We start from the raw sequence: 25,984 nt of genomic DNA on the forward strand, positions 1-25,984 counted from the left end.
AAACACACTAACAAGGGTTGTCTGACTCCCAAACTGTGTTTTCTCACCACCCCACACTGATAACTGAAAACTGCCCATAACATCAAGTTCCCAGGCTGGCCAGAGTCCTCCCCACTAAAGGTCTTGGTGTCCAGACCTGTCATGCTCGGAGCATCCAGACCTGAAGAAGGCAAAGAGCCCAGCCGGATACCTCCCTTGTACTTCACAGGGCTGCTCTGTGCTTGCTGACTGATCCCGACAACTAATGGATATATTTTATTCTTTTCCAGAAGAATTACCACTATCCTCAGAAGCAAACCCTAGAGCTAAGAAAGTCTGTAGAAACCTTATTTTAGAAACACTTAAAAAAAATAAATTTGTTTATTTATTAAAAAAATAAATTTGTTTATTATTTATTATTTTTGGCTGCGTTGGGTCTTTGTTGCTGCGCACGGGCTTTCTCTAGTTGCAGCGAGCGGGGGCTACTCTTCATTGCGGTGCGCGGGCTTCTCATTGCGGTGGCTTCTCTTGTTGCGGAGCACGGGTTCTAGGCGCGTGGGCTCCAGTAATTGTGGCTTGCGGGCTCTAGAGCGCAGGCTCAGTAATTGTGGCACACGGCCTTAGTTGCTCCGCGGCATGTGGGATCCTTCCAGACCAGGGCTCAAACCCGTGTCCCCTGCATCGGCAGGCAGATTCTTAACCACTGCGCCACCAGGGAAGTCCCTAGAAACACTTTAAAGGTCCATTTTCAAACTGTAGATTAGGGAGCTTTAAAGGTTAATAGTGCTGAGGTAGATGAGTGGGAAAAAAAATCCTTTCATTTTTGAGCCATTGTAAGTACACAGAGGCATATTTTCACTCTATACCCCTAGGAAACAGCAAAACGCTGGCTTCCTTCTCTGATTTCTTTTTTTTTTTTTTTTTTTTTTATTTTTGTTGCTTACAGGTCCTTCATTTTTTTTTTTTTTTTAACATCTTTATTGGGGTATAATTACTTTACAATGGTGTGTTAGTTTCTGCTTTATAACAAAGTGAATCAGTTATACATATACATATGTTCCCATATCTCTTCTGATTTCTTGTATCTGAAACAAAAGCTGCTATTTCTTGCTTGCGTGCCTGGCTGTCGTTTCAAAATGAAAGCAGAACGTTCCCAGCCTTCAGGAAGCTCCGGGAGCCACGGAGAGCTGGCAATTCCGCAATCGCAGTGAAGAAGGGTAAGGGAAACTCCCAGCAGCTCCCCCCCACACGTCACATACTTCTTTTAAAATGAAGCACAAAATGAAGACTCAGAGAAACACAACTGCAGTTACAGACTGAACTACCTACCTGTCCTCGTTTGCAGTCCACTGTGTACGTGGTGTTGTGGCTGAGGAGAGGAAGAGGCCAGGGGCAAGAGCTCCTTGATTTCATCAAAGCTTTAGAGATGTTTCTCGAAGGATAAACTGACTGTCTTATTTTTCTCGAAAGAAATTATTTTTACATAAAACATATGTCAGGGAATGGAGACCTTTGCTTTTTCCCACACAATCACATGTAGCTATTGTCTCTGCGGCAGGAAAATGTCCTCGACCTGCATGTGTTGTCCCATAAAAGAGTAAAGGCCATCGTGATGCCAGACCCATGCCAGCAAATTCTGAATGACTTTTCAAATGACAACGATAATCATCACATTTCAGTGACATCCTTCTCAAAGGTACCCAGTGAGTGATAGCCTTGTCTTTAACTCTGACCTTTCCCTCTAAGACCCTAAATCTCCTTGACCACACAACTGTGAGGCATCTGTTCCTGTGTCTCCCTCCCTAGGGTCCCCTCATCCCACTAGATGCCCAAAGCAGTCTGATGGCTCTGGGTTGCTCAGAACCCCCAAAGCAGGGCACAGGACTGGTACAGCTTTGCTACTCTATGGCTAGCAGGATTGGCCTCGCCTGGGGGCTGGTCAGAAATGCAGCATCCTGGATCCCAGCCCTGACCTGCTGAATTGAGCCTGCATCCTAGCAGGACTGCTGGGGACTTGCGGGCACCTGTGTGTTTGTGAAGCACTGGTCTACCCTATCCCCACGGAGGAACAGTGAGTCTTGTCAGCAACTTGCGTGTGAGGCAGATTGCGACCCATCTCCGGGCCTCAGTTCTCTCATTTGTGAAATGAAGAAGTAAAACCATCTTCAAGTGGCTCCAGAGTCAGGCCATACACTCACCTCTGTGTCAAATGAGTCAACCCCTCCAAGCCTTAGTCTACTCATTTGCAAAATAGCAATATTAAGTACCCATCTGATGGGGCAGTTGTAAAGGGGGAGTGAGAAAACCTGTATTTGTTTCCTATTGCTGCTGCAACTTTACCCCAAAGTTAGTGGCTTAAAAAACAACACAATTTTTATCTTACAGTTCGGAGGTCAGAAGTCTGAAACGGGCTTCACTGGGCTGAAATCAAGGTGTCAGCAGGGCCAGGAAGCTCTGGAGGAGAAACTGTTTCCCTGTGTTTCCAGTTTCTAGGGGCTGCCCACATTCCTTGGACTATGGCCCCCTCCACCTTCAAAATCAGCAATGGCCAGTAGAGCTCTCACATCATATCACTTCAACCTTTGCTTCTGCCGTTACCTCTCCTTCTCTGGCACTGACGCCTGCTTCCTGCTTTCACTTATAAGGACGCCTGGGATTACACTGACCCACCAAATAATCCAGGATGATCAATCCATCTCACAGTCGGCTGATTAGTAACCTTCTTTCCATTTGCAGCCTTAATTCCTCCATTGCTGTCTAATGGAACATAGTCACAGACTCCAGGGATTGGGACATAGATGTTTTTTGGGGGCCATTATTTGGTCACTACACAGCATTAAGGGGTTATTACTGTGCCTGGCAAGTAGTCAACACCCAATAAATGTTAGGTGTTTTTATCTGTGATTCTGCCCCACTAGTGTAGGAGCCGAGTAGTGGACTGGTTGTGTTTTCATGATGAAATGACCAAGATATTTTCCATAGAAGTGTCCTCTGATTCTGGCTTGTCTTACCCTCTCCAATTTTGGCTCCTGTGGCTGGACACACACCCCTAACTAGGGGCCTCCCGCACCCCTGACAAACCAGCCACATTCCACGTCTAAAGCTTGAAAAACTTTCATATATCCACTATGCGTGGATGATAAGTTACAGCCTCATGATGTAGTTACAGAATCCCCTGAACCCACTTATCTGAATTCTCTCCTGTAGACCACCTATCCTCTATCACATTCATTCATTGGGGCAATACTGAGTACCTCTCAGGTGCTGGGTGCCAGAGATGAAACAAGGTTGAGTGGGCTTATCTCCACCTCTCGGTAGAACCCTATGTCCCTGCACAGATGCCTTGGAAGGTGCCAACAGGCTTCAGAGGGAAGCTGGGAGGCCCTGGGTTCTCCAAGCCTGGCTTCAACAAAGCAGAGACTTTTGCATGGCCTTCAGTGCAAAGACCTTAGATCAATTCTTTGTATTACACTTGGTTGCCTCTTGGCCATATAACTTCTGAGTGCAAATCACTGAACTCTTCAACAAAGTATTGTAGAGAATAAATCATAATGGGTTTTAAAAAAAAGCAGCTTCAATTTTTTTCTGTTTCACATAGTCCAGTACCTGGCACACAGGAGACACTTGTAAATAAGTAAATCTCTAGGTGTCTGAAAACCACTAGTCTAGGATATGGAGCCCTTTTCCAGCTGATTCTCCAGGGTTTGCCCCTGGGGTTGCTGACGCCCTGGGCCCTCTGGTCCTGAGTCTCAAAATGCCTTCTCACCTCCTCTCAGTTGTGCAGCCGCCCCTGCGTGCCGTGAGCAGCTGTCCCGCCTCTGTCCTTATCAGTCTTGACTTCCTTTGTTTTCTTTCCACTTCTAGGCAACCCCCCATCTTTTGCTCCACTTCCGGTATTTCTGGAGCACGTTCGGCCCCTCTTACAATCTTTCTGTCTCCTGTTAATTACATCCTGGTTCATCATCATAGTTGCAGTCTCAAAACCCCTGTGATATAATTCTTGCCTTCTTCAGAAAGTGATTCAACTCTGCCCTCCTTCCTGGGGGAGAGGAGAAATCACCCCGTTCCCCTTGCCAGCCCTGCCCTCTCTCCCCTCTTACCATAGAGCAATAACAATATCTAACCCTCACACAGCTCTCCTCGATCCTGAGTCATTTGAAATAAATTAAGCTGTCTCATCATTTCCTTCCAACCACTTCTAATAACACCTTATATTTATAGTTCTTTAGAGTTCACAAAGCTCTTTGACATTACCGCATTTAATTTGAGCCTCGAGCGCCCTTATGAGGTAAGCAAGGTGGTGAATTTTATTCTCATTTTGCAGAGAAGGAAACAGGCTCAGAGCGAACGAGCGCTGCGCTCAAAGCCACTGCTGCCTTAAGTGGTAAAACCGGCCCCAAGTAGAGATTTTCCGAAGCGCAGCACTCTCTGCACCGTGTATTCGGCCTCTTTTTTCTTTTTTTTTTTTTTTTTTTTTGCGGTACGCGGGCCTCTCACTGTTGTGGCCTCTCCCATTGCGGAGCACAGGCTCCGGACGCGCAGGCTCAGCGGCCATGGCTCACGGGCCCAGCCACTCCGCGGCATGTGGGATCTTCCCGGACCGGGGCACGAACCCGTGTCCCCTGCATCGGCAGGCGGACTCTCAACCACTGCGCCACCAGGGAAGCCCGACTGTTTCATTTTTGTTTCAGGAATGGATTTGGCAAAAGAACAAGACAGTGCAGTTAATCCTGGCTGCAGCTGCAGCGTGCCCTCCTTGCCTTAGCTGCATGTTGAATTTGGAACCTCAAACAAAACGCAGTAGGAGGACAAAGAAATCTTCCGTTTGCATGTTTGCATTCTATATTGTTTCCTCCTTTGATTTCATTGAAAGGAAAGAAGCAGGAAACCTGCACTTCTGTCATTGTTACCATCACTTCAATTATACCATGCCACTTGAAAATTAAGCCAGCTTTGTTACGAAAAACACATTTCTTTTGAGGAAATAGGGCAGCCTTTTGGAGCCAATGAAGATACGAAGTTCTGCAACACTCTCCACAGCACACCCTTGAGGTGCAACAGAAAAGAAGGATAGTTAAGACATTGCATCTTAATTGTCTGGTAACAGAAGTAAACTCTCCTAGTCTTAAGACTCCAAATATTAAGAAATACAAATGTAGACTGTAAGAGATCACGAGACAGTCAGCCCGTGTCCTTTCTGTTCTCTCTCCTGCGCTCTCCTTGGAGAAAGCTATACAAGTTGGGCTGTCCTCAGAACCTTAGAGACATGTGAAGTACTTAGGATCTTCAAAAGCTTTTTTTTTTTTTTGATATTGATACTAAAAGAAATAACAGATTGCACTTTCAGAGCCAGGCAAAAGGGATGGAAACTATTGTATTCTGCTTGGGAAAAGTGGTTCCTAAAAGCTAATCAGTTTTCACATCAGCTTTCCCTTTACTGAGTCAGGCTGGGAGCAGAATAAGAAATAAATGGTTCCAAACTTGAATGCCAAACAAGAAACACTCCTGACTAGGGGGAACTGATTTGAGTTAATGAATGTAGAATACCTTTCCATTAAAGGCAGAACCCTGTGGTTTGGATGAGGAACAGAGGATTCAGTGTGATTCAGCCATGGCTTAAATAAATATATACTCTAACTCTCTCTACTGAAGGGCCCTAGAAACGATGATACCTCAGTAGCAATAAACACACTGTGTGCCCAGATACTGGTTTCTAAATGCCATTATACTGGACTCCTTGAGAAAAGGAAGAGTTTCAGGGCTAGGATGGTGGGGGGATGGAATACAAGATGAGCCTGTGCTATGCCAGAAAGCAGAAAAGCAAAGACTTACAGGCATGTGTAAAAAAGATCATGCAAAGACATATGAGTCTTAAATGCATATTGCTCAGTGAAAGTAGTTGGTCTGAAAAGGTTACATTCCATTTACATGACATTCTGGGAAAGGCAAAACTATAGAATGCTAAACAGAACAATTTGGGGTGGGAGAGGGAATTGAATAGGGAAACTATTCTGGAAAGTAAAGAATTCTGTGATAACACAAAAAAAACACTTTGAGGGTTATCCGTTTCCCAACTTCAGATTTTACTGTATAGGCTTTTCTAAAAGGAAAGAACACACCCCATACTTATATATGTATGTGTTATAGAATATATATGAAGAACTGAAAACTGCAAGTGTTGGTATATGGCGTTTGTAAATGCACGCAGATAATCACCTTGATGGAAAGAGTATAATAAAGTTCCACTACATATTGCAATTTGTTTAATAGAATATTTGATTCAGACATCACCTTAGGTTTCATACTGCATTGTAAATAGACTGATTGAAGTTTAATAACAAGTGCAACTGAATTAAACACATAAAATTTCTGTCTCCATCATGTCCTACCCCATTGCAGCAAAAGACTTAAAGTCTCATAACACCTAAGGGACCTACGTGTCACGGACCCTGGGGCACGAAAGGCCAGAATATCATTGATGAGGCTGTCACTCTGCTAGCACCTATTCAGAAGCCTGGAACCCACCTGTAGTGTCTCTGAGAAGGGGGACATTTTGATTTAATGTGACAAACTCAGATGGGCCCCATCAAATCTTAAGAGCCCATCTTTCATGGTCCCAGTTGTAAGAATGTCTACAAAATATGAAGAGATGAAATATCACCTGAAGTCTACAGAAACTAAAGTCTGAGGCCTCACGCTTTCCCTAGGCTAAATCTCACGGTCCTCTGAAGAAGAGCTTCCCCACCCACAAGCGTGCCTCATCTGGGGCACACGCACACACACTCATACTCACACTCACACACGCTCACATACGTTTCCCCCTTTCTTCCCATAATACTCAATTCCAAGGCAAACTCTGCATTGCACCATTTATTTTCATTTTCTTTTGCCTACATAAGTGGCATGGGGCCAAGCTTACTGATAACTGCAAACTTATGCAGAGTCAGTATTTGTAAAACCTCTCAAAGTGCCTCTTATCACTATCAAAATAGACTAGGTCAGCAGCCTGAAAAGGAAGTAAAACACCGACAAAGAAAGATGATCTCCTTAAACCAGCGTAAACATCCTTCTTTATTTGCCATGGCCTCTTATTATCATCACTTTTCTTTGCTGAAATAGCATGATTTTTTTGTGTGTGTGTGTGTGAGTTGTTATCACCAATTACCCCAGAGAAAGGATAGCATTTATTTATCATTCTTTATTTCTACTTAAAAAACTTGAGGATCTTAAGAGTCCTTCTGCTTTTTTTATCACAACCTCAGTTTCAATCTCTTTCCAAGATGCTGATTGGCACCTTTGTATCATGTCTTCCCTTGGACAATTTTACCAGCAAACAGTCTAAAACACTAACAGAACCTATTATTTTTGTTTTCCTGGTGAGTCACACAGCTTATTAAAAGCATCTCAAGGCCAGTGCAAGCGTGGATGACTGGATGGTTGATGAAACAGGAAGCTGTTTCAATTAAGTGAAGGGTCACATGGCCTTATGTTAAGATTCCTTTGGCCACTGTCCCTTATAGTTCAAACACATATTTAAATGTGATAATTCCCCTTAAACAATTCAAGCAATTTGGGTTTGGATACAAAGCAACCAGAAGAATGGAATTGATAATTGGAAACCTTGTATAACGCAGGGAGCTCAGCTCGGTGCTCTGTGGTGACTTAGATGGATGGGATGGGGCCGGGGAGGGGGGAGGGGAGAGGGGGAGGGAGGTCCAAGACGGAGGGGATATATGTGTACATATAGCTGATTCACTTCATTGTACGGCAGAAACTAACACAACATTGTAAAGCAACTATACCCCAATTTAAAAAAAGAAATGAGGGAAAGTTCACTCTCTCTCAGTGCTCTACAGAATCAGGGAGTGTCAGAGCAGGGAGGGACTTTGGGGGGGTTATCAAGGAGAAGCCTTTTATTTTATAGATGAGGAAGCTGGGAGCCAGGGAAGTCTGGTGACTCATGTAAGGCCAGCAGTTAGTTGCTGGACAAAACAGATTTGGCCCAGTGTTTTTCCATTAAATGATGGATTTGTATTATTTTTGGCTATTTTGACAATAAAGAGATATATCTGTTAATTAAATTGCAACCTTATTATAGTCGTAGTGCTGGGTATCATATACATCTCCTAGAAAGATATGGGCAAAGGGCATATGGCTCTAGGCCTTAAACACTGATTTCTGGGAACATTTAGGTGCATTTAAATTCAGAGAGGGATTCAGAAGAAGAAAACCAAGTTCAACATTTTCTGATCTCATTGAAGAATAGATTGCACTAGAAACCATCTTGTCCAACAGAGGAGGCAGTCAAGTATTTCTGGGAACCAAATGTTTTCTGCCGTTTACTCTTGGTTTTAGCAATCTTGAGATACCACTGAAAAGGGGGTCGATGGGAAGAATTCAAGGCAAGGAGATCATTATGGTTAAGCGGACAACCATTCTGGAGATCCTAATATCTAAGTCACTGGAGAGGGCAGGAATCGTGGTCAGGAGCCCTCGTTCTGCATCCTCCGCTTCCCAGTTTCAACCCACACCCACTGTGCCTATTAATCTTACCCACCTTCTCCCACATTATACTAACACCATCAGGCTTCTCCCGTTCACCAAGTAAGGAACCATTTAAACATCATTTTGGGGAACTCCCTGGCGGTCCAGTGGTTAGGACTCTGCACTTTCACTGCCGGGGGCCCGGGTTCATCCCTGGTCGGAGAAATAGGATCCCGCAGGCCACGTGGTGTGGCAAAAAAAATAATTTTAGTGTTCTCCCATACTTTGTCCAAGTTTGGGCATACAGAAAGCCCTTAATTTGTGTTTTAAGTTTGGTATCAACTATTTAGTTGATCTGGAGAAACTGTACCAAATTCAGGTCTGCAATTTGGAGCCATGAGGTTGACCACATAGCAGAACAGAAACCCACACCTGGAATCTCCCAGGTCGTCTAAATGTGAAGCCACACTCTGTGTATGTAACTATTTCTGTGGCTCAGACACAGTTCTCACTGCCTCTTATTGAATCTCTCGTGTATGTTTTCTCTTTCTCTCAGGTTAGTGGTGCTTCCCACAGATAAGGCACTAAAATATCTCAAGTCAGTATATCACTTTTTCTTTACAGGTCACATTCAGCAAACAAGACACACTGGTCAACATAAACTCTACTTGCGTTAGATTTGGTTTCTGATTTATCAGCATCAGCATCAGGATAATTATGGATTTGCTTTCAACAGCAGAATTTGTATATCCAGTGGGTCTGTAAATTCATTTCAATGAACATTCACTAAGCACCTTCACTGAACGCACTGTTCTGACAGGCACTGTAGAAAATATGGTCTCTTCAGGCGATAGAATCTAATTTATTTAACCTGTCGTGTTATTAGATGTAGTTCCTGTAATTTGTTCATTTTATCTTGTGTTTCTCAGTTTTTGAAAACATCAGAGCAGCAAGTGGTACAGTAGCTGCTTAGTCAGTTTTTTATGCACGTTATTCTTCTGCTTAAGAGTTTGTAAATTTACCAGTTCATATGCTAATCTGCTATGGATCTGTGTTATTTAATAAAAAATAAATCTGAAAATAGCAATATTAATATTTATCAATGTTTAATTGGCTAAAGTCAACCTTATTATGATCTTATATATTTTTTACATTAAATATCACTGTAAACAATGAAACCATAAAAAGTTCCTGAGCATTTTGAGTCAGATTTTTCAAATCTGAAAGGAATGAATAAGTCTGGGGAATCAGCACTAATCTTTTAAAAATCAGGGTGCTTGAAGAAGAGCCAAAATTATAATGAGCTTGAAGCAAATTATCAAATTAATCCTGGTTGATGCAATGACTGTCTTAACTCATGAAGCCACCTGTCTCCATTTGAAGATGTCAACATCAAAAGTGAAACAGCATTTACTGAGTGCCCGCAGTGCTTCAGGCAGTGAAGAGGAAAGCAAAATGAAAGGGCCTCACTTCAGTGAGCTTATCATTACAGGGGAAGTAATGGGGAGGGTATTTTAGGAGAGAAATAAATAGAAATAACAAGATAATATTGAACAAGAAGAAATTTTAGCATGAGCTCAGGAAAATAATTCCTATATCAAACTTCTCAGTATAATTGCTGGAGCCATTATGCTGCATAATATTGTTGGAGCCATTAGTATTAATCATAGTAATCATCATTTATTATAAGTGCAGCATAGAGAACAATTCAGCAGTAGTAGGGAGATGGAACAGATAGACTTGAAGAGCTACGTCTCTTCAATTCCACGATGCTGTGCCTACTATGAATTCTAAGAACAGAAGGTCTTAAGCACTTCATTATCAAAGAAAAGTGCCGCCTGATCACATCCAAGCAAGTGTCTTCTTTGAAATTCTACTCCTTTAATTAAAGAAGATAATTCTTAATATAACTGACTCAGTTGAAAAAACCACTAGATCCAAGAATGTTCTGTTTATTGTTTGTTATTGGGAGCATGTGTATCCATCTCCCTATTTTTTTCCTCTTTAAGAAGTAATCTGCAAAATAAGTTTACCTTGTTATTGTGTATAATTATTTATCTTGTAACTGTGTGCAAAATAAATCAGGTAAAGGATAAAGAATGGAACTATAGTAGAAAAAGAAATTTAGATTTAGTAAATTGATTTAGATTACTTTTAATTGAATTTTTTTACTGAGATAATTGTAGATTCACATACAGTTATAACAAATAATACAGAAAGTACCTTCTACTCAGTTTCCCTCAACACTTTGCAAAACTCTACTATAATATCACAACCAGGATACTGACATTGATACATTCCACTGACCTTATTCATATTTCCCCAGCTTAACATGTACTCAGTCCTATACAATTTTATCACATATGTAGGTTCATGCATCTATCACCACAGCCAACATATAGAACAGTCCATCACCACAAGGATCCCTCCTGTTGCTCTTTTATAACAACATCCAGCTCTCCTCTCCCCCCATTCTTAACTCCTGGCAACCACTAATCTGTGTTCCATTTCTAAAATTTTGTCATTTCAAACATATTGCATAAAAGAATCATACAGGGGCTTCCGGGAAGATGGCGGAAGAGTAAGACGCGGAGATCACCTTCCTCCCCACAGATACACCAGAAATACATCTACACATGGAGCAACTCCTACAGAACACCTACTGAACGCTGGCAGAAGACCTCAGACCTCCCAAAAGGCAAGAAACGCCCCCCACGTACCTGGGTAGGGCAAAAGAAAAAAGAATAAACAGAGACAAAAGGATAGGGACGGGACCTGCACCAGTGGGAGGGAGCTTTGAAGGAGGAAGGGTTCCCACACACTAGGAAGCCCCTTCGCGGGCGGAGACTGCGGGTGGCGGAGGGGTAAAGCTTCGGAGCCACAGAGGAGAGCACAGCCACAGGGGTGCGGAGGGCAAAGCGGCGAGATTCCCGCACAGAGGATCAGGGCCGACCGGCACTCACCAGGCCGAGAGGCTTGCCTGCTCCCCCGCCGGGGCGGGCGGGGCTGGGAGCTGAGGCTCGGGCTTCGGTCGGAGCGCAGGGAGAGGACTAGGGCTGGCGGCGTGAGCACAGCCTGCAGGGGGTTAGTGCGCCACGGCTAGCCGGGAGGGAGTCCGGGGAAAAGTCTGGACCTGCCAACGAGGCAAGAGACTTTTTCTTACCTCTTTGTTTCCTGGTGCGCGAGGAGAGGGGATTAAGAGCGCTGCTTAAAGGAGCTCCGGAGACGGGCGCAAGCCGCGGCTAAAAGCGCGGACCCCAGAGACGGGCATGAGACGCTAAGGCTGCTGCTGCCGCCACCAAGACGCCTGTGTGCGACCACAGGTCACTATCCACACACCCCTTTCGGGGAGCCTGTGCAGCCCGCCACTGCCAGGGTCCCGGGATCCAAGGACGACTTCCGCGGGAGAACGCTCGGCGCGCCTCAGGCTGGTGCAACGTCACGCCGGCCTCTGCCGACGCAGGCCCGCCCCGCACTACGTGCCCCTCCCTCCCCCGCGGCCTGAGTGCACCAGAGCCCCCGAATCAGCGGCTCCTTTACCCCCGTCCTGTCTGAGGGAAGAGCAGACGCCCTCCGGCGACCGACACACAGAGGCGGGGCCAAATCCAAAACTGAGCCCTTGGGAGCTGTGAGAACAAAGAAGAGAAAGGGAAATCTCTCCCAGCAGCCTCAGAAGCAGCGGATTAAAGCTCCACAATCAACTTGATGTACCCTGCATCTGTGGAATACCTGAATAGACAACGGATCATCCCAAATTGAGGTGTACTTTGAGAGCAAGATTTATTATTTTTTCCCCTTTTCCTCTTTTTGTGAGTGTGTATGTGTATGCTTCTGTGTGAGATATTGTCTGTATAGCTTTGCTTCCACCATTTGTCCTAGGGTTCTATCCGTCCATTTTTAAAAAAAATTTTTTTTCTTAATAATTATTTTTTATTTTAATGACTTTATTTTACTTTATCTTCTTTCTTTCTTTCTTTCTTTCCTTCCTTCCTTCCTTCCTTCCCTCCTTTAGACAACGAATCATCCCAAACTGAGGAGGTGGACTTTGAGAGCAAGATTTATGATTTTTTCCCCTTTTCCTCGTTTTGTGAGTATGTGTATGCTTCTGTGTGAGATTTTGTCTGTATAGCTTTGCTTCCACCATTTGTCCTAGGGTTCTATCCATCCATTTTATTTTTATTTTTTTTCTCTTAATAATTATTTTTTTATTTTAATAACTTTATTATATTTTATCTTACTTTATTTTATTTTACTTTATCTCCTTTCTTTTTTTTCCTTCCTTCCCTCCTTCCTTCCTCCCTCCCTCCCTCCTCTCTTTCTTTCTTTCTCTCTTTCTACTTCTACTAATTCTTTCTTTCTACTTTTTCTCCCTTTTATTCTGAGCCGTGTGGATGAAAGGCTCTTGGTGCTGCAGCCAGGAGTCAGTGCTGTGCCTCTGAGGAGGGAGAGCCAACTTCAGCACACTGGTCCACAAGAGACCTCCCAGCTCCACATAATATCAAATGGCGAAAATCTCCCAGAGCTCTCCATCTCAACACAATTACCCAGCTTCACTCAACGACCAGCAAGCTACAGTGCTGGACATCCTATGCCAAACAACTAGTAAGACAGGAACACAACCCCACCCATTAGCAGAGAGGCTGCCTAAAATCATAGTAAGTCCACAGACACCCCAAAACACACCACCAGACATGGACCTGCCCACCAGAAAGACAAGATCCAGCCTCATCCACCAGAACACAGGAAGCCTACACAACCCACTGAACCAACCTTAGCCACTGGGCACAGACGCCAAAAACAACAGGCACTTCGAACCTACAGCCTGCAAAAAGGAGACCCCAAACACAGTGAGATAAGCAAAATGGGAAGAAAAACACAACGCAGATGAAGGAGCAAGATAAAAACCCACCAGACCTAACAATTGAAGAGGAAATAGGCAGTCTACCTGAAAAAGAATTCAGAATAATGATAGTAAAGATGATCCAAAATCTTGGAAATAGAATAGACAAAATGCAAGAAACATTTAACAAGGACCTAGAAGAACTAAAGATGAAACAAACAACAATGAACAACACAATAAATGAAATGAAAAATACTCTAGATGGGATCAATAGCAGAATAACTGAGGCAGAAGAACGGATAAGTGACCTGGAAGATAAAATAGTGGAAATAACTACTGCAGAGCAGAATAAAGAAAAAAGAATGAAAAGAACTCAGAACAGTCTCAGAGACCTCTGGGACAACATCAAACACACCAACATTCGAATTATAGGGGTTCCAGAAGAAGAGAAAAAGAAAGGGACTGAGAAAATATCTGAAGAGATTATAGTTGAAAACCTCCCTAATATGGGAAAGGAAATAGTTAATCAAGTCCAGGAAGCACAGAGAGTCCCATACAGGATAAATCCAAGGAGAAATACGCCAAGACACATATTACTCAAACTGTCAAAAATTAAATACAAGAAAACATATTAAAAGCAGCAAGGGAAAAATAACACACAAGGGAATCCCCATAAGGTTAACAGCTGATCTTTCAGCAGAAACTCTGCAAGCCAGAAGGGACGGGCAGGACATATTTAAAGTGATGAAGGAGAAAAACCTGCAACCAAAATTACTCTACCCAGCAAGGATCTCATTCAGATTCGATGGAGAAATTAAAACCTTTACAGAAAGCAAAAGCTGAGAGAGTTCAGCACCACCAAACCAGCTTTACAACAAATGCTAAAGGAACTTCTCTAGGCAAGAAACACAAGAGAAGGAAAAGACCTACAATAACGAACCCAAAACAATTAAGAAAATGGGAATAGGAACATACATATCGATAATTACCTTAAATGTAAATGGACTAAATGCTCCCACCAAAAGACACAGATTGGCTGAATGGATACAAAAACAAGACCCATATATTTGCTGTCTACAAGAGACCCACTTCAGACCTAGAGACACATACAGACTGAAAGTGAGGGGATGGAAAAAGATATTTCATGCAAATGGAAACCAAAAGAAAGCTGGAGTAGCAATTCTCATATCAGACAAAATAGACTTTAAAATCAAGACTATTAGAAGAGACAAAGAAGGACACTACATAATGATCAAGGGATCGATCCAAGAAGAAGATATAACAATTGTAAATATTTATGCACCCAACATAGGAGCACCTCAATACATAAGGCAAATACTAACAGCCATAAAGGGGGAAATCAACAGTGATACATTCATAGTAGGGGATTTTAACACCCCACTTTCACCAATGGACAGATCATCCAAAATGAAAATAAATAAGGAGACACAAGCTTTAAATGATACATTAAACAAGATGGGCTTAATTGATATTTATAGGAAATTCCATCCAAAAACAACAGAATACACATTTTTCTCAAGTGCTCATGGAACATTCTCCAGGATAGATCATACCTTGGGTCACAAATCAAGCCTTGGTAAATTTAAGAAAATTGAAATTGTATCAAGTATCTTTTCCGACCACAACGCTATGAGACTACATATCAATTACAGGAAGAGATCTGTAAAAAATACAAACACATGGAGGCTAAACAATACACTACTTAATAACGAAGTGATCACTGGAAGAAAGACCCTTTTTCAATTTTACTCTAGAGGCCTAGACTATTCTTAAAGCCTAAAAGATTTTAACATCTTTTTTGCTTTTAGCATATGCAATTTCTTTCAAGAATTAAATGTGCCAAAGAAATTTAAATTTCTTAAATGTAGGCTAAGGGGAGACTACTTATTATTTTTACCACTAGGTGAAAATTGTGCCAGTTTTATTTTCTTGGTGACTGGAAAATGTCTTCCTAATAAAATCCATGTTTTTCTCAAAGTTTTTTTTTTTTCCTGCAACAGGTTGATTCTGTCCCACTGGGCTAGAGAGTATTGTTAATTATAACAATAAGATACACAAAGAAAAAAAATCTCAAAAATTTTCAGATCAGGAAATGCTTAAATGTTTCCAACAAATGTTTATCAGGAAATGTTATTCCAGAATCAAAACATTTCCTGTCTGATGATTATGCCATGGAGAAAAATCATGTGATGCCAGTTATGCGGTCTTATAAAAAAGAATTTTTATGATGGGACATATTTGTTTGGAAAAAAAATCCATTATAAGCAACATGAGATAGATGAGAATTGCCCAGAATCATACTTTTTTAAAAAGTTGATTATTCACATTAAAATCTAAACCTTAAACCTTACAGAAAAATATAAGGAATAAAGTAGAAATTCACCAACATCTCACTACTCAGAGATGACCACTCTTAATATTTAAATGAACATAATTCCAGGCAGGTCTTGGTGCATATATACACAATTGTGTTCAATTTTATGTAAATAGTTTTAATGTTACATATCATATCAGCAACATATCATAGATATCTTTCCCTGTCAATAAGTCTAGAACTGCAATGTAAGTTCATAATTGTGCATATGTATCATGTGTATCCATTGGGACATTCCAAGCTTCAGCAGCAGCTCTCCAAATATCAAGTCATCATGAGACAATATGAAAAAAGCCTGAAGAGAAGAAAGGAGCAGCTGAGTGGGTGGAGAGGTCTTTCTTCAGCGTGACCTTCCTCATAAGTGTCTTCATCGGGGACTAGTCACCTGTCGACCCCAGACACTGCCAATGAGAATCTATTGATATGATGCGCTCACACAAGCCAGGATTTCTTCTCTGTGACTGACTGCATCACTACCTAAACAAAAACAGGGTTCTGTGAGCAAGAAAAAAGGGAAGGAACACATGAAGCAAGTTTAAACCCATGAATTCACAATGATACCGACAGACAAACTCATTTGGTCACCGTTGGAGACTGTTAGTGAAACAACTCATTATTTTGTAAACTAGCAAGTTAAGAGAAAGAATTAAATGCTTATCTTGCTCTCACTGGGAAACCAAATCATCAAGGAAAGTAATTTCTGTTTATAAAAGTATTCCAGCTAATAAATGGAGGAGAAATGATGGAGTTAGGAGATCACCATTTATAACACTAGATGTTAATCTAATTCAGTTGACTGTGCCCAGTATAGTATGGATATAGGCATTGAGCATCAACAATTACTAACTTCACAGAAAGAAACAATCCAACATCACATGCCTCCTGATGGAAGGACACGCCACCATCTAAGAAGTCATCTTGCCAAGAAAAAAAGAAGAACCCAAATCTAACCAAGACTCTAGATTGCCAATTTATGAAAAGCATGAAGAGTGCATTCAGCAAAAACCAGATTTTGGAAAATCCAGAGGACAAATAACCTGGTTTCTTTAACAAATAAATTTCAAGGAAACAAAAGGAACTGAAGAGGGAACCTATGGATTAAAAGAGACTTAAAAGACATATCAACCAATTGCAATGAGTAGACTTTATTTGAATCCTGAGTCACTGAAACTGTTAAAAAATATATATGGTACTTGTGAAGGTAATTAAAAATTTGAACTCTGAAAAGATGTCCCATGATCAAGGAATTCATGTTAGTTTTTGAAAGTATGATAATATTTTGGTTATGCTTTTTATGAAAGAGTTCTTATCTTTTAGAAACATCCATTGAAATATTTACAGATGAAATGATAAGATGCTTCAAAATAATGTGGTGGTGGAGAGAAGTATTGATAAAACAATTTTGGCTGTGAATTGCTAATTGCTGAAGCTGAATGATGAGTACTTGGGGGCTTATTAATCTTTCTGCTTATTTTTGTATATGTTTGAAATTTTTCCTAATAAAAAGTAAAAGAAAGAAAGAAGAAAAGAAAGGAAGGAAGGAAGGGAGAGAGGGCGGCTTTTAGGTAGGCAACCAACAGTATTTGCCATACTTGAATTAATCTAATTAGTTTGTCATAGAACATATAGGCTGTTTTCCATTTTTTCCTAATTATAAAAATGCTGTGACATACATCCTTCTGCATACATCTTTTCATATTAATAGATTCCTAAAGGTGGGATTATTGAGTCAAAGGACAAATTTAACACATAAAGTCAAACTGTCTTCAAAAGGGCTCTACCAAACCACACTTTCAAATGGATTTTTAAATTATTTAAATAATATCATTGAGATTCTTATTAGGATAGCATTAGACTTACAAATTTATCTTAGGAAAATTGACATTCTTACATTATTGAATCTTCCCATCTAAAAACAAATAGCCAAAGCAATCTTGAGAAAGAAAAACGGAGCTGGAGGAATCAGGCTCTCACACTTCAGACTATACTACGAAGCTACAGTAATCAAGGCAGTATGGTACTGGCACAAAAACAGAAACATAGATCAATGGAACAGGATAGAAAGCTCAGAGATAAACCCATGCACATATGGTCACCTTATCTTTGATAAAGGAGGAAGGAATATACAATGGAGAAAAGACAGCCTCTTCAATAAGTGGTGCTGGGAAAACTGAACAGCCACATGTAAAAGAATGAAATTAGAACACTTCCTAACACTATACACAAAAATAAACTCAAAATGGATTAAAGACCTAAATGTAAGGCCAGTCACTATAAAACTCTTAGAGGAAAACATAGGCAGAACACTCTATGACATAAATCACAGCAAGATCCTTTTTGACCCACTTCTTAGAGAAATGGAAATAAAACCAAAAATAAACAAATGGGACCTAATGAAACTTCAGAGCTTTTGCACAGCAAAGAAACCATAAACAAGATGAAAAGACAACCCTCAGAATGGGAGAAAATATTTGCAAATGAAGCAACTGACAAAGGATTAATCTGTAAAATATACAAATAGCTCATGCAGCTTAATATCAAAAAAACAAACAACCCAATCCCAAAATGGGCAGAAGACCTAAACAGACATTTCTCTAAAGAAGATATACAGATTGCCAACAAACACATGAAAGGATGCTCAACATCACTAATCATTAGAAAAATGCAAATCAAAACTACAATGAGGTATCACCTCACACCAGTTAGAATGGGCATCATCAGAAAATCTATAAACAACAAATGCTGGAGAGGGTGCGGAGAAAAGGGAGCCCTCCTGCACTGTTGGTGGGAATGTAAATTGATACAGCCACTATGGAGAACAGTATGGAAGTTCCTCAAAAAACTAAAAATAGAAGTACCATATGACCCAGCAATCCCACTACTGGACATATACCCTGAGAAAACCATAATTCAAAAAGAGTCATGTACCACAATGTTCACTGCAGCACTATTTACAATAGCCAGACATGGAAGCAACCTAAGTGTCCATTGACAGATGAATGGATAGAGAAGATGTGGCACATATATACAATGGAATATTACTCAGCCATAAAAAGAAATGAAATTGAGTTATGTGTAGAGAGGTGGATGGACCTAGAGTCTGTCATGCAGAGTGAAGTAAGTCAGAAAGAGAAAAACAAATACCGAATGCTAACACATATACATGAATCTAAAAAAAAAAAAAAAAAGGTTCTAATGAACCTAGGGGCAGGTGACAGGAATAAGGACACAGATATAGAGAATGGACTTGAGGACACAGGGAGGGGGAAAGGTAAGCTGGGATGAAGTGAGAGAGTAGCATTGACATATATACACTACCAAATGTAAAATAGATGGCTAGTGGGCAGCAGCCGCATGGCACAGGGAGATCAGCTCGGTGCTTTGTGACCACCTAGAGGGGTGGGATAGGGAGGGTGGGAGGGAGGTGCAAGAGGGAGGGGATATGGGGATATATGTATATATATAGCTGATTCACTTTGTTATACAGCAGAAACTAACACAACATTGTAAAGTAACTGTACTCCAAAAAAGATGTTAAAAAAATAAATTAAAAATTTAAAAATAAAAAAACAGTATTCCTCTCAATTTTGCCTTCCTCTGTCTCAGTAGTTTTATAGTTTTCTAACTGATTTTTGTATATTGAGTTTGTAACTGGTCACGTCACTAAACTCTATAATTTCTAAAAGTTTTTCAGTTTATATTCCTGGGTTTTCAAGGTATATTTTGGTCATGCCAAAAGTAAGAGCAATTAAGGTGGTGGTTGACAAAGAGATCCAGAAAAACTCAAATTCAGCTCTTGACCTGCTTTTCTTTAAGGTCCCCAAGAAAAGTACATGCACGTGCACAGAAAAACAAAGCAAGGCAAGTGATCACTGTTATTATCTGATAACTTGCCCTGGGCGCTAGTGTTGAACTCAGGGAGATCAGGCTACACCATTACCCTGTATATGCCTACATGACAGAACCAAAGCAGGCCCTGAAACCTGTCCTGGATCTTGGCTCTTGCCCCTGCAATGCGGGCTAAGGACAAGCCAGAGCACTTGGCCAGGAGAAGCATGTACTAGAGTAAAAAAGCATTTGCTACAATACTTGGGGCAATTGGATTCTCACTGAGCTTGCCTTTCAGGCACAAGGAATGTAAAGTCACAAATGGAGTTAGTATGTTGGCTGTCTCACAAGAGGAAGCTCTGACTTTTTTTTCTCAAGCCTTAAAAAAATGGAGCCACAAGAGCCACTCTCAATGCCTCCCACTAGACAGGATGGCACAATAACAGCTCCTTTCTCTGGGGGCAGGCAACTGTAAAGTGCCTTTGAACTAGATCAATCCAAAAACTGGAATGGAACAATGAGTTAGGGAAAAGAGGCTGTGAGCACCCCTTAGCCAAAAAATCTAGTTGCATCATCTATAAATAATGGTAAATTGTCTGTATCCTTTTCAGTCTTCAATATTCCTTACTTTACTTTCTTATCTAATTGCATTAGCTGCATCATCTATAAATAATGGTAAATTTTCTGTATCCTTTTCAGTCTTCAATATTCCTTACTTTACTTTCTTATCTAACTGCATTCGCTGGTACTTCCAGAATAGCATTATAGCATTAATTAGAGATAAGTAGCACCACTGTATTACTATATTTAATGGACATGCTGTTAGGGTTTCACCATTAAACATGAAGCTAGTTTTCAGTGTGTGTATGTAGCCATTTAGCAAAATTTCTTTTATCAAAAATGAATATTGACAATTGAATTTTATCAAAGATGTTCTCAGCATCAATCAAAACATTCCTATTGCTTTGACCTATTTTTTTAAATGTACTACACCTTCATTGTGCTTCGCAGATACTGTGTTTTTTTACAAACTTAAGGTTTGTGGCAACACTCTGTTGAGCAAGTCTATTGGCACCATTTTTTCTAACAGCGTTTTCTCACTTCGTGTCTCGTGTCACATTTTGGTAATTCTCACAGTATTTCAAACCCTCCATCAACAAAAAGATTACGACTCACTGAAGGCTCAGATGATGTTTGTCATTTTTTTTATCATTTTTTATTTCAGGTATGTACATTTTTTAGACATAATGCTATTGCACGCTTAATAGACTACAGTACAGTGCAAACACAACCCTTACATGCACTGGGAAACCAAAAAACTCATGCAACCCACTTAGGCATACCTTGGAGGTTGGGTTCCAGATCACCACAATAAAGCAAATATTGCAATAAGGTGAGTCACATTCATTCCTTGGTTTCCCAGTGCATAAAAAAGCCATGTCTACACTATACTGCAGTCTTTTGACCTATTATTATGGAAAACCATGTGAATATTTTCTCAAAATCTTCTCAAATCCATCTTGTCCTCGGTCTTTAAGCCCACCCCACTGTCACACTGAGTTCAAGGACTCCTTGTGTCCTGCCTGGGCTGATGCAATAGAGCCTTAACATGGTCCCCCTGGCCCCAGGCTCACCATCCTCCCCACTGCACACTCCTGGCACCTTGATCTCGGACTTCCAGCCTCTAGAACTGTGAAAAACAAGTTTCCATTACTTATAAACCATCCATTCTATGGTACTTTGTTAAAGCAACCAGAACTAAAACAGTAGATAAACTTGACAGATGTGGTGATGGGAATTTTAATCTCTAAAATAGTGACCTATAATGTCTCAGAGTAAAAGTTTCTAGTTCAAAGAATTTAGCAATACTAAGTCAATAGATCAAAGTAATCAAAGATTTTGGAAAGGAACTTACATGTGATCTTTCCCTCCTGCTTTTAATTTTGAACTCCCTGGGGAAAATTATTGGTCCCAAATAAAATGGAAATATTTAATGAAACACACTCTTTTGTACACAGATTTTCTAAAAAGAAACAGTTTTTAAAAAAAATTTTTAGTTGATTTACAATGTGTTCGTTTCAGGTGTACTAAGTGAATCAGTTATACATATACATATACATATATATCCATTCTTTTTAAAAAGAAACAGTTTTAACTTCTGAGAAAATACTCACACAATTTTTAAAAAATGATAATAATACAGAAAATGTTTTTATTGTTAGATAATTGTCAGGATTCAGCTGGAATACAGTGTAAGGAATGTATGACCTTCAACTGTCCATAATGTGGAAAAAGTGGAACATGCAAGGCAGGAAGATCTGGCCTTGAGAGTTGATAGGAGTGACTTAATTTCTTGGAATCTGAGTTGCTTTACCTGTAAACTGAGGATAACCTCTTGCCTTACAGGACTGTTGTAAGCTCTAAATGAGGTAATATAGGTAAAGCTGCTGACATAAAATAGGTGCTTAAAAAATTGTAGCTCTCATTGTTAAACCTATCAGTTTGAGCTTTTTCTGAGAACAAACATATTAACTGATAAATTTCCTCCACTTACAAAATATAACTAGGGGGAAAAATGGGGCAGGCACATGGGACCTCTCTGTACTATCTTTGCAACTTCATGCGAATCTATAATTATTTTAAAGTAAAAAGTTAGAAAGAATTTCTTCTACTTAGAGTCCTATGAGAAGTACCTGTACCTTCGCATCTTGTTCAATGGCGTTGCTGTTATCGTTCATGTGGTAGATAACGAAATCCTGCTATTTGTCCTACGAGTGGCAGGATGGATTGGAAGAAGCACTGCAACTACGATTCCAAGGACTTGAGACAACTTACTTCACAATCACGGCATCTATAAAATGAAGATTTATATTTAATCTCTCTCAGCTCTATGATTTTCTAAATCTGATGGTACAAAGCTACAGTTACTGCAAAGAAACATTATATAAATTACCAAGATTTGCTGAATAAATGTCTAATGTTAAAAGTGACTAAACAATAAACATTTACTTATTGCATAGTAAAAGTTAATATAAAGGTAAAACGAAATATTATATATATTTCAAGATTGTAATATTTAAAATGTTATATAAATCCAAATTATTGTATTTAAGATATTACTTAAATTCAAAACGTGGTGAAATCAGATGCCTGCCTGCAGAGCTGATGGTACTCTAAGGAAGTTGGTTTCTACACATTTTTTTTTCTACACATTTTTGATCATGTACTCTGATCACAAAATATATGCAGTATTGTCAGTCTCCATATTAAATACTAGTAAAGTTTGATTTCTTAATTTAGATAAAAATAGAGATATTCTAACAATTTCTTTCCACATTCCAGCTGCTCTAGGGGTCAGATTTGTTGCCGGAAGTTTCCTATTCTATATTCCAGGACTACACCTGTTGAATCCTCTGTTCTGATCATTCTTGCTGTAATCACATCTTAACATTAAGTTCCCCATTAGCAATTGGTTTCAGTGGTAGATATCAGAGAAAGTCTATGCTATAAACTGTCTTTTCGTTTTTCATCATTTAGGAGTAATCTCAGGACTAAAAACTTCAGGACTTTTAAGAAGTATCTATCTTATTTTAAGAATACCCTAATTTTAAAAAATAAATACTAATTTGTAAAGCACATTATTTCTGCAGGGAAAGGATTATTATACAGGTTGATTTGTAAATTATGTGTGACATTTTGTATGAAAGTGGTTTTCTATAATTTTGCTCTCTAAATGGTGACTCAAATCCCTTAAAATGCCTTAAATATAATGTAGTCTGGATACAGGGACAAAGTGGAAGGAAATATTGAATGTTTGAATTAGAAAGAATTCCTAAACTTGTTTAATGATGAATTTTAGCTTTGATGGTGATCAGAGGAAAAGTCTTTTCCTGAACGGAAAAATAAGTGATTTTTTAACGTGGACTCAGCGTTATGCTGCTTTGCCACAAGGAAAGGAGGAAGAAGAAAACTGGTTGATCAGGGTATAAGAAAAGGTGACTTAAAGCCTATCTGGATTAGTATCAACCACACTTAAGAGGTGCGTCTATCCAGGCTGTCAGGCCCAGAACTGGCACAAATCATCCAAAATGAAAGTAGACTATGGATTCATGCTCCTATTTAGGTCTTTTAATGCAGTAGGAAAACATATTTGAGGAACTAAAGGCACATAATCAATGTCAATTTGATTCCACAAACAATTCTTAAGCATTTTGTGATACAGGTATTAATAAGGCATGATCTGTGCCCTCAAGAGTTTCACAATCTAGTGAGACAGACATATCACAAATAATTGTTGTATAAGGAAGGTATGTTTAAGTGATAACCCCACCTCATCTGACTACTCTCCTTAGTCTGGCCACCCTCCGCCTTAGATAAATACTGTTGAAGGAGCTCCTTCTGATTATCCTTTTCGAATGAAAACTCTAAGCTGTCCTTTCACTTATGGCTATATCACAGTTTACATTAAAAGGCCAAAGGATAACATTGTTTCGGGGGAGAAGTTCTTCGTATGCAATGCCGTGCATGTTAGATTTCTGCCCGGCTTATATCCTATAAAATCGAATAAATGCAAGCCTCCTTCTGGGGCTCAAAGGACTATGCGCTGATAGACATAATTATCTGCCAACTATAGCAGCTGCCATAAAAGCAGCTAGACATTCTGGAATGATGCTTTTCCAATGAAATGACAAAAGCCAGACCAAACAAAAGACTGACATGGTCATTCTGGGTTGAAATCAGTTATTCCATCCAGCTGTTCTACTTTTGGCAAATCATTTGAACATTGAACCTGCGTCATTAAAAAGCCAGTGTGAAAGCAGTCAGCTTTACTCCATAGGAACAGCTAATAACACCAGCTGTGGAGCATTTTACCAAAACCCACTGGGGCCGACGTAAGTGTAGTAAAGTGGGAGAAATTATTGCACATTATCAGGCTGTGATGCATTTTACTAAAATCTACTAAGGCCAAGAGAAGTGCAGTGTAATACAAGAAATCACTGCAAATTAATAAAGAGAGAGTGCGGTTGTTCCAGAAGACCTTGGTCCCCAGGTAGGCAGGTCATCCCTTCAGCACCCATCACTCATTATTTCGGCCTCTGTATTAGAAAGGTACAGCAGTGAGGGGAAAGCAGGGAAACCGTGGCGAGAAGTGATCTGAGCTCCTTGATGGAGGGACCACCAGTAGAAAAGCTGGCACAGACGGGGGGAGAGGGACTGTGTAAGAGCTTGCCGCATCATCCGCGCGCCTCACCCTTCCGGGTCAGGCATCTCCAAATTCCCAAGACTCTGGGGACCAGAACCCTGGAGAAGGTGGGGGTTTCCCACGGCGGAATCCCCGGGGAAACGGCGGAGATGGACCCAGCGGGAGAGCTAGTGTCCACTCCTAGGGGTCTGATCGGAGCCGAGACAGTCGGCGAGAAAGGGGCGGGGGCGGCAGGGGGCGGCAGGGGGCAGCGGAGAGGAGGGGCGAGGCGCCGTCGCCCGGCCCCCTCCCCTCCCCTCCCCTCCCTACGGGCGTGCACCCCTCCTCTTTCCCTCCCCGGTCGGTCACCCGAGCGCGTCCCGCCGAGGCCGGGCTACTTCAAGGGGAGGCGCCAACTCATCGCGGCGGCGGGCAGTAACGGCGACCTGGGAGGCGGAGCGGATGTGGCTCGGGCCTGCGTTGTGGTAAGGACATAGGGGATGGCGTAGGAAGTCGCGGGGGGGGGAAGCCAGGCTAGAAGCCGGCCGCTCTCAGACCTCCCCAGCGGCGAGCCACCTCTCCCCACACCGCCCCCGCCGCCCGAGCTCCGGGCGAGGTTTCGGTGAGGAGTAGCCCCTGGGGCGACAGCCCCGCCCGCGCCGCGAGCCCAGGCGTCTCCGCGCGTGCGCAGGTCGTCTGGCGAGGGCTGGGAGTGGGGCTCTGGAGCGACACCCTCGCCCAGGCCTAGGGCCGAGGTGTCGCCGCGCGTGCGCAAAGTCGCTGGCTGGGGCTGGGCGCGCGGCTCCCGGATTGTACTTTGACCCAGGCTGCGGGCCAAGGCGGCGTTGCGCATGCGTGAGTTGCCTGGCGGAAGTGGCGCGCCGCCGCGAAGGTTGTCTCTGGCTTCGCACCAGGGCTGTTGCCTTCTTGGAGGCCTCTCCTCCTTCGGCCAGCGCAGGGGAGGCACCTGCCTCGGAGTTCTTTTCGCACTCTCCGACCTCGTTAGGCTGCTGTTTTCATTTATGTCGCCTAGACCCTCGGCTCCCGTTCTGTGTATCTATATTCACCCAGCTTCCGGCCACGGCTCGCTAAACTCATTATTACGCGTTCGACATTTGGTCTTGATGTCGAGGGATAGCGCAGAAAGTTTGACTAAGCTCGGCGAAGCTGTTTTCGAACTGCTGTGGAGGGATGGGGAGAAATCACCATAAATCTTTATTTTAAGCTGGAAGATACTACCCTGCTTAGCCCCGGAAATAGGGATTTTCAGACGCTG

General features: G+C 41.5%; 2 protein-coding genes and 1 long non-coding RNA gene across 5 annotated transcripts in view; 1 reads left to right on the top strand and 2 right to left on the bottom strand.

Annotated features, from left to right (window-relative positions):
* CYSLTR2 (cysteinyl leukotriene receptor 2) overlaps positions 1-11,848 on the bottom strand; it is a 92,053-nt gene extending 80,205 nt beyond the window's left edge. The window contains 1 exon segment of the mRNA XM_079903321.1: positions 11,627-11,848. The gene's annotated coding sequence lies outside the window, so the exon portion shown is untranslated.
* Positions 11,849-14,890: 3,042 nt separating this feature from the next.
* Positions 14,891-25,198, bottom strand: LOC307176536. Its single transcript, XR_013824810.1, has 3 exons — positions 25,078-25,198; positions 22,226-22,377; positions 14,891-16,175 (listed from the first exon to the last, which is right to left on the bottom strand). It is a non-coding gene; the product is annotated as an uncharacterized lncRNA (long non-coding RNA).
* RCBTB2 (RCC1 and BTB domain containing protein 2) overlaps positions 25,026-25,984 on the top strand; it is a 37,822-nt gene continuing 36,863 nt past the window's right edge. For all 3 annotated transcript variants that reach the window (XM_079902815.1, XM_079902814.1, XM_079902813.1), the window contains exon 1: positions 25,026-25,193. The gene's annotated coding sequence lies outside the window, so the exon portion shown is untranslated. The remainder of the gene's footprint in view (positions 25,194-25,984) is intronic.

This window comes from Stenella coeruleoalba, assembly GCF_951394435.1.
Source record: "Stenella coeruleoalba genome assembly, chromosome: 18".
Taxonomy (NCBI): Eukaryota; Metazoa; Chordata; class Mammalia; order Artiodactyla; family Delphinidae; genus Stenella; species Stenella coeruleoalba.